At 46.3% G+C, this 11109-nt stretch overlaps 1 long non-coding RNA gene across 3 annotated transcripts in view; it reads left to right on the plus strand.

The window, feature by feature from the left end:
- Positions 1-244: 244 nt before the first annotated feature.
- The window catches only part of LOC129482040 (uncharacterized), a 37584-nt gene continuing 26719 nt past the window's right edge, over positions 245-11109 (plus strand). For 2 of the 3 annotated variants that reach the window (XR_010121000.1, XR_010121002.1), the window contains exon 1: positions 245-10939. This is a non-coding gene — a long non-coding RNA (uncharacterized lncRNA). The remainder of the gene's footprint in view (positions 10940-11109) is intronic. The other variant, XR_010121001.1, reaches the window with a different exon arrangement.

The following is an 11109-nucleotide window of genomic DNA, read 5'->3' on the forward strand; positions in this document are numbered from 1 at the left end:
CGACCCTCTCACGTGGACCCCCTTAGAGTTGTGAGCCCTTAAAAGGGACAGGAATTGCTCACTCGGGGAGCTCGGCCCTTGAGACAGGAATCTTGCTGAAGCTCCCAGCCGAAGAAACCCCTTCCTTCTTTTAACTCGCTGTCTGAGGGGTTTTGTCTGTGGCTTTTCCTGCTACAATACTAAGCAAAAGATGGACATTAAGCAAATAAAAATCTTGTGGCTGTGCCGAGAGCTCTAAGGGACGATGGAGGGATTGCCCAGTGTAACCCACAAGCTCAGGCCGTAGTCAGTACTGAATCAAATTCACAGGGACAGGAAGGGATGTGGGTGGGGCCAGGGGGGACCAGGAGGGAGGCTCAGGAAAAATGGCCAAGAGGTGAAATGTGTCCCAAGTCCATCATGAGGGAAACCTTCCTAACAAAGAGCCTGGAGCCAGTTCCCCAGGGCTAGATACCCTCTCTGGGACTGGACTCAATGATTGCTAAGAGATTCTTACAGCTTCTTGCAAAGAAATGCGGGAAGGAAAGATTTTGAGTTTTAATGGTTCTAATTTGTATTTTTTGCTTATTTCACTTAGCAGGAAGAGGCTTCTGGCATGGAAACAACTGATTTCATAGAGAACCTGCAGCTGGATTCAAGTTCAACCCAGAAAAACAGACAGTGAGGGCTACCCAAAGTTTGAGGAGGGATTGCATTTGTTCCAGCCTCATGAGTCACACATTATTACACCACCCTTGTGGGACAACTTCCATAAGTCTTTTTGGGGGAGTGACCTGCCAGAGTTTCTTGTGGGGAAGGGCTTAGAGTATGGCTCTTTCTTTGTAGGAATAATTTGAAGCCTGGGATGCTGCTATCATTTTTACAGAGAGTTTTTTCTTCTTCTGACAGATGCTGCTGGCAGTACCAGCCTGGGACACCATATTCCAAGTTCACAGCTTGAGTTTCCCTGGATCAACCTGACAACATGAAGCTAAGTTCCAAGTCCATGGAGGGTTGGTTTACTTCAGGCTCACCCTTATTCTGAGAGCATAGCCCTTCAGAGTTAGTGTAAAGGAGATGAGGGGACCTATTTGGGTCCCCAACTTTGGTGGCGCTGGGCTGTGACTTTTGTCTGTGAGCCATCAGACGGGCAGTGTGTTTATGAGCACATTCATTTGGATCCACCAGTGGCCTCAAGGCAAAAGTGGCTTTGAGTGCTGGGCTTACTGTCCTGCGTTCTCTTCTCTATGACTGACTCTACCCTGTCATTCTTCACTGTCTTGTTATTCTTGTTATCTCTTAGACGTCTTTAAGAAGACTATTCTTTTTTTTTTTTTCTTTTGAGAAATGTGGCCTTGCTTTGTTGCCCAGGCTGCTGTGCTCAAGCGATCCTCCTGTCTCAGCCTCCCAAAGTGCTGGGATTACAGGCATGAGCCACCGTGCCTGACATTTATTTATTTATTTATTTATTTATTTATTTATTTTCGATGTCCCACCCTGCTTTCGTAACTGTCCTCAGAGGATAGTTCCAATGGCCTTGTGGGCCATTTCGAGAAGGGGAAATCTTAGCTACTTTTCTCCACCTTTCCTCGTGGTGGGGCTTCTTGCCAGCTTCAGAGATGTACAGGCTGGGGAAAGTGGAGTGCAGCAGAGCCTGGGAGAGGGGAAAGGGCGGAGGGGAATGTGGCTGTGCCCTAGGGTGTGAGTGGAGGAGGTTGGTGCTTTTGGTCTACCCAGAAGAGCCTCCAGAACTGGCATCTACATTCATCTGCCACGGAGTCCATATTTCTTGAGGGGCTTGGCAGATAGGGACAACCCAGAAAGAGAGAGGAGGAGTCACGAATGCCAGAGTGGCCTGCAGAACTCAGAGGATCAGAGAGCGGGGGCGTCAAGCACCAGGGAGGCCCCTCTGCAGACCATGCTGATGGCCTGTGGGACAGAAGTCTTTCTTTCTTTTCTAACGATTACCTTGGCCTTAGACTTTTACCATTTTTGGATGCCAAGGAAAATCAGGCTTCTGAGCTTGCGAAGGCTGAGCGGAGTTCCGTGTGTCTCCTCTGGCCTTCATATGGCTTCCAGGAAGAAGCATCCCCTTTAATTTCATAATTCTACAGGTCTTCTGTCAGTTCGTAAGAAATCTATCTATTCACTTACTCATTTCACAAATATTTACTGAGCACCTGCTATGTGCCGAGTCCTATTCTGGGCACTGAGGACATACCAGCCTCCAAAACAGACAGAAAGAAAAAGCCCGCCCGTGTAGATTTCACATTCTCAGGAATGTTGCCCTGCATGAGGATATGTTTAGAAATCTCTCACTCGCCTAAGTCATCAGGGTAAGAGTTTGCTCTGCTGGTACTACAGGTTCCACAACTGCCTGCCAGGTTTACTTGCTTTTGTGCAAGGAAGATTTTCTCTCCAGTACTCGTATTTTCCAACAGCCCAAGGTCCATGGAGTTTCTTTAGCTTCTATCACTAGCCTTCTAGGAGTGGGCAGATCCCTCTGCCAAATTTACACCTGCAGGGTGAGGCAGGTTGCATAGCAAACCAGAGCTCAGTGTTGGGGCCCACAAGGCTTCCATCAAGGGAAGAATGCTGGTGGAGGGTGATGGGTGGGTCTCTCTAGATGTTCAGAGGGGCCTGTGGCTTATTGCCTGGGTGGGCCAAAATGTCAGCTAAGGGAACTACAGCAGAAGCTCATTTAGCTGGAAAGTTAGGATCTGAGACCAGGTAATGACTTTGCTGGGGTTTAGATGTCTGTCTAACTTCACTGGGTACAGAGATTGAAAAAACACTTGATCCAGTCACAATATCTTCTGGATACATTCATTTGCATTCTCTTTCTCTTACACAGATTTAGAAATGGAATGCATAACGTATTTGCATGATTGCAATTTATCACTTCCCCAGGGAGCAGGGAGGGGCTGCCTCAGTTCTAGTGAAGCTCCTGTGCCCCAGCGTTAGAGGTAGATGGGTGAGGCAAGGGCGATTTCATGCCTTCCTTGAGGCAAGATGTCCTCTTCTAGACAAGAGGGCAGCTTGTGTGTCTTGAGGGCCATGCTTCTCCACCTACCCCCATGAATAAAGCAGTTAGTGGGGGTCCCCCAGGTGTGGCTATTTTTGGGGATATTTTAACAGGAATGCAGAGAGGCTATAGATCAGATTCGACAATTTGCTGCCTGCCAAGACACACTTTACTTGTGTTTTAAAATGTAAGCTCTGGAAACATCCTATAGGGTTCACAAGGACGCCTTAGCAGCTGACTGAAGGAAGTGTCTCTCTCCAGCCCAGGTAGCATTTCTGCCAGTCATGGCTGGTGCTGGGCTGACAACAGTAGTTTTCTTTCTAAGACCCAGTTCCCCTCTGGAAGGAGAATTCTAAAGGTGGAGGAAAAGCATCATCTCTTCTAGAACCTCTTTGTTTTTAATCTTTCTTATACCACATTAGCATGGTGGTATTCTCCAAGGATCTTGGCAGGCAAGAACTGGTTTGGTTACTGTATTTGTTTGCTTTTGCGGAGTCCAGTAAAGAGGACTATTGTTTCTAGAAGGCCACTGGAAACATGCCTCTGGCTCTCTGGCAAGCACAACATTAAGGCCAGTGTGAGGCTGAGGGTGTCCTGAAGCCCTGCTCTGAGATAAGAAGACTTCTGTTCATGATTTCAGTCAGAATCAAACAAGGTATGCCCAGAGCTGAGACACAGCTGAGCCAAGCAGGAAGAGAGGCCTGTGTCCTACAATAAACTGCTGATATGTATCTCTCTACCATGTGCTGAATTCATTAGGGCAAGGGCTGGGTTCTTCTCCAGCATTCGTATCCCATCTCTTTCCAGTAGCTGGACTATTTAGGAAACTCTCAGTAGGTTTTTGTGAATTAAATTGTGTCCTCAGATACCTCCTTAGAATTTCCAAATCTATCTTCAAATTCAAACGGAGATACACATAGCAGAGGCTGACACCTCCAAAAGAGTTTGGAGGAAGTTTACCAATATGTTACCCTTCGTTCACATTTCCACCTTATTCTCTCTTTCCCTCGGTTATTACTACTCAGAATTGTAAGTAGTTGGGTGTCTAGTCACTCAGTTGGCTGATAGAAGAAAACTCAGTTCTTTGAAATTATGTCAGGGTGGACCAAACTGCAGTACAAATAGACGCAAAATATAATGGTTCAAACACAAGGGATGTTTATTTCTTTCTCACATAATATTCCAAGGCAGACATTCCAGATTGTTGGAGTAGGCGCAGGGGAGAAAGTTCGGCTCTATGCGTTCCCTCAGGAAACAGGCTGATAGTGGCTTTGCCATATTCCAATATTAACTGGCTTCCAAAGTTGCTATCACCATTGTCATTATCAGTATAGCTCATGGGACCTGGGGAAGAACACAGAGGAGAACATCTGGGAGGTCTTATGGCCACTTGGAAGCGGCGTGCACCTCTTCTGCTCACATGGGAAAGAACGTAGACACACTCAAACATCCTGACTGGGAAGTGGGGGAGTGTACCTAGCCACCTTGGAAATGGAGGAAAATTTGGGTGGGAGTAGAGAGACTCAGGTTCTTGGATTTGGAAGAGATCTTAAGTGTGAACACATCCAATGGCCAACCCAGGATAAGCACTGGCCTTCCTGCTGGATCGCTCCCTGCCCCCATAATGTATCTCAGCTGACTTTCTGATCTAGGAATACTAAGCATCAATCAGTGGAAGGAAAGCAGGAAGGGTCTCTTCTTTCAAATACATTCTTTGCCACTTGACAAAATGTGATGATACAGAAGAGGGAGAAGATGAGTCCAGAGAAGCTGCCTGCATGGGGAAACTCGTGCTTTGTGGCCCTGTGAGGTTGAGATTGTGCCTCACAGAAGGGGCTACTTCACTGATGATGTTACAGGATACCTAAAAACCGCAGTTACTGCTTGAATCATAACTGCTGCTTCCAGTTGACTGTGGTTGCATTTCTAGAAGGACAACTACTTTTTGTCATTTTGGAAACAAGCCAACATCAACCCACACATGACTTTAGAAGGCTTTTCCGCGTCCTAATTGCCTACCTCCTGAATAGGCTTTCTTTTAAGCTTGGTTGGCTTAACTTCTCCCATCCATGCCATTTCTACACACCCTCTCCATACTCCCACCATAACTTTCTTAGGCAAACCCTGCAGTCCTGACTTAGGTATCTGTTGATTGCATTTGGACTCTCATGTTCCTGCCACTGCCCTTGAGCTCTTATTTCACCTTGTGCAGACCACCCCAGTCATCTCACCCTCTCTGTAGGTCACTTGTGGGCACTTATCCATTGCCTGGATTATTGCATATGTTTGTTCAATATTAATCATGTCTTCTCTGTGATATTGTATACTCCTTGAGCATTCGGGACTTCCTCAGGCTTGAGCGTGGTGCAGTGAGCATTCTGTACACATTTCTGGACAATGGCAGTCTTGTGAGAACCTGGGAGACTCTGCAGTGACTTGAGCCGGAGGTGTAGATGAATGTAATTGTTGGATGGTGGGGATTGGTAAAACCCCTCTAGTGGTAGCTAGGAGCGGAAGAGGAGACTCAGCAGCAGGAGAGAACAAGAGGAAGGGCTCCCAACTACACTCAGCATCAGTGAACCCCACCGTAGCTGGATCATATCTGAATTGGCCACACCCTGGGGCCTTAGACTGTCTGGGCAATGGCAGGGTGCTGGCAATTGGAGGGATGCTGCTAGAGGCTGACAGTGTTCTTACTGGAAACGCTCAGCTCAATGGATAGGACAACAGCTTCCCAAGGAGATGGGGGAGCAAGGCCAAGTGAGGAAAGCAGGACTTGCGGAGGGCTTTGGGCCACCTCACCTACTTTCCCTGCTTCTTCCCCCCAGGGGCCTTGCAGACAGTGCTTCTTGCCCAGAGAGAGTAAAGGGTGGGATGGTGAGAGGGCATCATTCATTTCTTGTGTCTGAGGTGAATGAGTGTGAGATGAGCTCCGGCTCACTCTCTTCAAGTTGAAACTTAAAGGACTCCCAGCTGCCCCTACACTCCAGTCATTCATGGAGTGAGTGCCAGGCTCATCTCTATTTGAAACTCAGGGTCTGTCTGGAAGCCCAGAATTCCTGAGCAATTGTTTTATGCGGTATAAAGTGTTTCTTCAGCAGGGAGGATGATGCGGGGCAAGGCGAAGGCTTAGAAAAGACAGTTCTACGGCTGGGCGCGGTGGCTCACGCCTGTAATCCCAGCACTTTGGGAGGCCGAGGCGGGCGGATCACGAGGTCAGGAGATCGAGACCATCCTGGCTAACATGGTGAAAACCCGCCTCTAGTAAAAAAAAAATACAAAAAATTAGCCGGGCGAGGTGGCGGGCACCTGTGGTCCCAGCTACTCCGGAGGCTGAGGGAGGAGAATGGCGTCAACCCGGGAGGCGGAGCTTGCAGTGAGCCGAGATCGCGCCACTGTACTCCAGCCTGGGGGACAGAGCGAGACTCCATCTCAAAAAAAAAAAAAAAAAAAAAAAAAAGGAAAGGCAGTTCTACTGTGCAAATTGAGTTCAGACCTGGATAGGAAATAGGGGAAACAAGCCACATGCCTCGTAGTGGGTTCCCTGGGAAATTCCCTCCTCTCCTAATGTCTTTCCCACAGGCACCCCCCACCCCGGTGGGCTATGAGATTTTGCCCCCTCAACCTGAGAACCGACAGGGGGTAATCAGGGTGAGCGCTGGAGAAGCACACGTGAGATTCTGAAGAAGCACAATTGAGACTCTGGAGACCTCTGTAGCATGAACTCTCTGCTGAGACCATTCAACTTGTGCCTTTCTTACGGCCCAAGTTCCAGCAGCACATTTTCCAGTGTGGGACCCCTCTTCCCTGGCAGCAGCTCTGCCAGAGCCCTGGGTGTTTACTGTGGCACACCGTAGTGAAACGGGGAAGGAAGTCAAGTCCATCATGACATATCTTAGTTCTGGCCATTTCTAACACCTAAGAAGAGGCTGACAGAGTGCCCGAGGGCCCCAGGGACAGCACCCATCTCCCAAGGGGGTGCTTTTTAGATTTCTACTTGCCACCCAGCTGTGAGGTATGAAATAATTTAGTGGGCCTTGCACAATTTAGAGTAAAAGGAGAATAGAAAATTTCAGCATGCCTGGCACATAGCAGGGTAAGTATTGTTTTGTGAAACTTACATTCCTCTTTAGGTACACCAATAGGTGCAATGCGTACCCACATAAGATGTATTTCTTATTGTGGTCCTGGTTAAAAAAACCATCCAAGTGGTTCTATTACAGCATCTCAGTTGATTGCAAGTATTCAGGGAGTGAGGGTGGAGCACAGAATGGGAGTGGGGAGGAAGGTCCCAAAGAACGGGTTGAACTTTTCTGTCTGCCTCCTGAGCTAAACGTAGTCTCCCCACCACCCCCTGAGGATTTAAGGGCCTTTGACTCAGCCTTTTGAGGCCTGAGAGACCACCAAGAGCCTTGGGCTTTGAATACTTCTTGCAGCAGGCCCTGCCAAAAGTACCCGGGTGGGAAGGGCTGCCCTTTAAGAACTTGAATTTAAAGGACTTTAGTGGTTAGTTGTAAAAGTAAATGGCGTACCAAGGGCTTTTATTTATCCCTAGAACTCCTGTAATTTCCAAGATGCATAGACTGGAAGAAGATAGCCCTGCTACTCGAAAGAAAGGAGGAGAGGAGAGGTTGTCCCACCTTGCTCCTGCTCTCCCTCCCTTTCCCAGGCCTCCCTCTGTCTCTTTCCCTTGTCCCTAGCAGGGAAGGAGATTGGAACAGGCGGCCTTTGGGAATTGTGGGACCCTCTTCCTGATAGGTTAGATCCACAGTGTCCCAGGAAGACCCTACCTGGGCAGCGAATAGTGTCTCTAGGGGGCGGAAGTTTCCGCCAGGTGGGACCTTTGGTCACATGGCCTCACACGGTTTATGTCTCAGAGCGACAGGTGTCGCTTGTCATAAGACACAAGAGTAAAAAGCAAAGAAGAACAGACAAAGGCAGGTCCTCAAGGGAGGTGGGCTCTGCAGGATTCCGTAAGAGCCAAAAAGGCGCAACAAGGGAGCCCAGTGGCACTGGTAGGCTTCTGAGCATAGGCATTCCAGGGCTTTGTTATTATTTTTTCCAAATGAAAACTGCTTTAGAAGATCAGCTGTCATAATCTGCCCAAGCTACAAGCTCAAATGTGGCTAAGAAACATTGCTCAAGGTCATTTCCAAAAGCACGTTCTTCCAGCTTTTCAAGGTCAGGGGTGGGGATTTGTGTTCTGTTCTCATTTTTGCTTGTGTCTTTGCCCGTGGTTGAACTGAAGAAGTCTCTCCAGGCCCAGTGTTTACTGGAAGAAGGGGAGATTGGAATTATCCCCAGCCACTCTTCTCTCAAGAACTGATGGGGAATGGTGGGTCCCTGCCCCACTTGTCCTTGTGAGAGGGAGGCAGGTGTGCTTGTACCAGAAAGAGTTCTCGAGGGCTTAGCACCCCAGGAATGCATCTATGCCAACTTTGTTTATCATGACTCCCCACCTTCAATATACATCTTAGGGTCACCGCATATCCCAGAAAGTGGCAACACCGGGGCATCCCTCGATGTGCTGACTATCCAGAGTCACGTTCTTGGAATGCGTGACCAGTGCGTAATTTAAGCAAATGGAATCTTTCCCAAATGTCTTCTTTTACAACTGAAAAAACAAATTAAGCAACAGAAGAAAAACAAATCCAGAGAAATAGCCTCTTCCAGGGAAGTCTGACCTCCCTGTCTAGAAGGTGAGGACAGTGCTGCGGCCGTGTTTCTGCTGACTCCAGCCCAGGGCTGTTTCCCAGACAGCTGCTGTCCCACTGAGTTAGGTTCAAGTGAACATGGCCATTGAGATCCAAAGTATTTCTGGCTGGTTCGGGCATGGGTCCTTTCTCTAGATGAATATTTTAATGTGGGAATTCAGAGGAAAGCTACGGGGAAAGCAATGTTGGTCAACTGGTGACACTAAAGAAAAACCTTCAATGGTTTTCACGGCTAGTTTGGCACGGAAGGCTCTTTGCTGTTCTGACCTGAAGCTCTCTGTTAGGACTTCCTATTATTTTTCTCACAAGCCCTCGTTCTCGCTGACAGTTCAGATCATGCCCTGTGCATCTCCAGTTCCCCCGGTAGGCACGGCTCCTCCTGTCACCTCAATGCCCCCCTTTCCGCTCGGCCCATGTTGGGACCCTCTTTCTCCTCCCAGTCCATTAGTCATTTCTGTTTACACTGGACTCTTGCTACCTCTTGTTTTGGCTTATGTTTAATCTTACTTTTTTAAAGCAACATCTTCTGATTATGAAATAATTTATACTTTTTTTTGCAGAGAATGTGGAAAATACAGAAAAGTATAAGGAGAAGCATAAAAATTATTCACAGTTGCACCCTTGGAGGGAGCTGTCCTATACATCTTGGTGAATTTGCTGCCCTTCTTTTTTCTGTATATCTATCTATTACATGTGATAGTTTTTAAAGCTGATGTCATGTTATTGATGTATTTTTGTTTCTTGCTTTATCCATTTAAGATTATAACGTGAGAAATTTCCTCGCTGGGGCTCTTCCCAAACCTGATATTTACTGACCACACCAATATTCTATTGAATGAGGGAGTGTCATAATTGAATTACTTACAGTTTCCAGAAACGTTGTGCTCATTTACACTTTCCTTAGCAGCATATGAGGGTGTATGAATCCCATCATCACAATGCAATGGAATTAGGGGGAAATGCCAGTGAAAGATGAAGAGAGAGGGGGCAGGACTAGCAGGAGCGCCTCAGACACTCATTTCTGCAGGCAAGAAAGGAGAGGATCCTGTGGAAGGGTCTCCCCCTGCTGTGCGATTCTAAAAGCTTTGGGCAGGGGATAGGGGGTCTCCAAACCAAAGCCTGGTGGCCATTCTGTGACAGGCAGGAGCGGGCTGCTATGAGGACCCTGGTCATGTTGAAGCTTTGGCTGGGGGTCACCAAGGGGTGGATAGCTGGAGCTGTCAGTCAACTCTGCTTCCCAGGGGCAGATTCTCTCAAAGGAGACCAGAACTACGTACCCCCTGCTCCCCCAGGCCCACCCCACTTCACCTGATAAACGGGGAATATAATTAAAACATGTAATTATGAACTGTGAAAATGGTCTCATTTTGCTGGTTTGCATTCTTCTGATTAACCTTGATGTCAAACATTTCTCATGAATTTTGTTACATACTTGTACTTATAAGAATTGTGTGCCTGGGTTCTCTGTTTGCCCGTGATTGTTTTCCTCATTGATGTTTTAAGAGGATTTGCAGCATTAAGCCTGTTAGCTCTTTCTCCATTCTCTTTAATATTTTAACCAATTTATCACTTCTCTTTATATTTTATGTAGCATGCTTGGATGTTTTAAAATAACTCACTCTTCTGTTAAGATGACTTTTATTTACTTCATGTTCAGAAAATTCTTGCTTATCCAGGCTCTAGTTAAATATATGCCAGTATTTTATTCTAGATACTTTTGGATTCTTTTTTTTACGTTTAATACGCTGGGGTTTTATTTCAGTGTATGGTATTAGGGAGGGGTCAAACTTGATTATTTTTCCCTCTTTTAGCCACATTTTCCAATTTTACTTTCAGATAATGTAACCATTAACCACTTCTTCCTGGTGATTCCTTTCTCAGATTTCAGTTTTTAAAATATGTATGATAGATGTCAGGACTATCTGGTTCTACTTCATTGGATGATCTACAGAATCTTGTACCACCAGCACCACACTATTTTAATTATTGTATCAAGAATAATACAGTTAGATATCTCTTAGGGACAGTATCTCCTTGATATTCTTTAAGCAGTTCTTAACCCTTCTCATCCTTTTTCTTCCTTCCAGATGGACTTTCATTGAATTCAAAGAAAAAAAAAAAGATTCCACTGGGATTTAATTCAGACTGCATTTTACCTAAAAAGTACAAGGATTAACAACAAGGATTAATAGCATTGCTGCATTCAATATTGCAACCCAAGGTTATGTCTCTCTATTAACTATTCTAATTAATCTCTGTAAAAAGTTTGCATTTTTAATATAGGTCTTGGATATTTCTTATTAGTGTTCTTTATATTTTTTTCCAATACTCTTAAGAATGCATTTTTCTCCCTATATTTTCTGCTTGTTGTTAGAATAGAAACAGTATTTA

Source organism: Symphalangus syndactylus, chromosome 5 (assembly GCF_028878055.3).
Source record: "Symphalangus syndactylus isolate Jambi chromosome 5, NHGRI_mSymSyn1-v2.1_pri, whole genome shotgun sequence".
Lineage (NCBI taxonomy): Eukaryota > Metazoa > Chordata > Mammalia > Primates > Hylobatidae > Symphalangus > Symphalangus syndactylus.